This window comes from Gekko japonicus, unplaced genomic scaffold (assembly GCF_001447785.1).
Source record: "Gekko japonicus isolate JY-2015 unplaced genomic scaffold, Gekko_japonicus_V1.1 scaffold4911, whole genome shotgun sequence".
In the NCBI taxonomy this organism is placed as follows: Eukaryota; Metazoa; Chordata; class Lepidosauria; order Squamata; family Gekkonidae; genus Gekko; species Gekko japonicus.
The window spans coordinates 20,801-22,763 of record NW_015162110.1 but is presented as its reverse complement, the minus strand read 5'-3'; positions in this window follow the sequence as shown (position 1 = coordinate 22,763).

Below are 1,963 nucleotides of genomic sequence, written 5' to 3'. Positions count from 1 at the left end.
GCATTAAAGTTGTGAGTGAGCAATTTGGCCACCACAGAAATTAGTTTGCTCTGGAGCTATCCCTTCCTGAGCTAAGACAAAAATCTGTTCACACTAACTAGGCCTAGAGGGAACACTGCCGCTGATATGTTGCGACAAACCGCCCGTGTGACCGCAGCCTGAGAGAGGTTATTTCCTGGCTATTGGGTAGGAGGACAAAAGAGAGACAACACGGAGACGTTTCTGTGGAAATCGATTTTAAAGTAATCTCTTAATAATTCTTGCTCACTTCCTCTTTTTGACTCACTGCCTAGGTAGAAGTCTTCTAAGACAGTGAAGTCATCTCAGCAGCTGATAGGAGATTGCATTGGTCTTTAAGGTACTTGTTAAATAGTGGGTTCCATGGGTGAACAGACGACAAGCCTAGTGATCAACTCTACTTTATTTGTGATTTCAGCAAGCACAAGACAAGCCTCCAGAGTGTCAGCTCTCTTAAATAGCAGGCAATTGCCACACCCAAACACACCCCACTCCCAGTGATAGGCTATTTATATAACATTACTACTAGATTGGTTACTTTCAGAATCCTGGCAGGCTATTGTTCTTGTGCTCCAAGCTCAGCCAGTCTCTGGGATGATTCCATCAGGAATGATTCAATCCCAATACATAACAGTACTACTGGAGTCAAACCTTGCTTTTCCACTGCAGACCAACACAGCTATCCACCTGAAACTGAAGTCATCACATCGTCATCCCTATCCTGTTTTGCGTAGCTGTGGGCACCTTATCTCTGCTGCGTCTCAGACTCTCTGCCACCCTCTGATGATCTGATGAAGGGAACTTTGACCTTCAAAAGCCCAGGCTCTGAAAACCCTGTTAGTCTCTGAGGTTCTACGGGACTCACCTCTTGCTCTTCTTCTGCAGATCACTGGCTGCCCTCTGGATCTCTGCTACTCGGAAGTCATCCTTGGGTTTACTCTCTGTGGATCCTTTTCCTCTACCCTGGACTGAAAAACTAGGCCCTTGAAATCGACTTTGGCTATTGAGCTTGGAAGGCACCCATCAGAGGTAAGCTTTGGATGTTCTTCGAGTTTGCATTTCCCAATTATGCTTACTAAATCCTGGTGATCGAGCCCTGCCTAAAGCAAGGAAAGCTTTGTAGGCTGCACTGCTGAGGTTGGGGCGGAGGGATTTGGAATGTGAGATGCGAGTCTCGTCACTTCTTTGTGTTTGGTGTAGTGGTTAAGAGTGTGGACTCTAATCTGGGATAACTGGGTTTGATTCCCCTCTCCTCCACTTGCAGCTGCTGGATGACCTTGGGCAAGCCATAGTTCTGTCAGAGCTGTCCTTGAAAAAGGGCAGTTTCTGTCAGAACTCTCTGAGCCCCACCTACCTCACAGGTTGCTGTTGCAGTCATCCTGCCCGGGGATTCCTAGAAGAAGCTGGTCAGACACCGTGTGAACAGAGTGCTGGACCAGATGGGCTTTTGGTCTGATCCAGCACAGTTCTTCTTATGACCTCAGTTGGTGTAGCATTATGCATACGATGTCAGCATAAAGGATGTGCGGTTCTGGGCTGTATCGACAGAAATATAGTGTCCAGATCACGAGATATGATAGTACCACTTTACTCTGCTCTGGTTAGACCTCATCTAGAGTATTGTGTTCCGTTTTGGGCACCACAGTTTAAGAAGGATATAGACAAGCTGGAACGGGTCCAGAGGAGCGCAACAAAGATGGTGAGGGGTCTGGAGACCAAGTCCTATGAGGAAAGGTTGAAGGACCTGGGTATGTTTAGCCTGGAGAGGAGACGACTGAGAGGTGATATGATCACCATCTTCTACATGAAGGGCTGTCATATAAAGGATGGTACAGAATTTATTTCTGTTGCCCCAGGAGGTCAGACCAGAACCAACAGGTTGAAATTAAATCAGAAGAGTTTTCGGCTCAACATTAGGAAGAACTTTCTGACAGTTAGAGCGGTT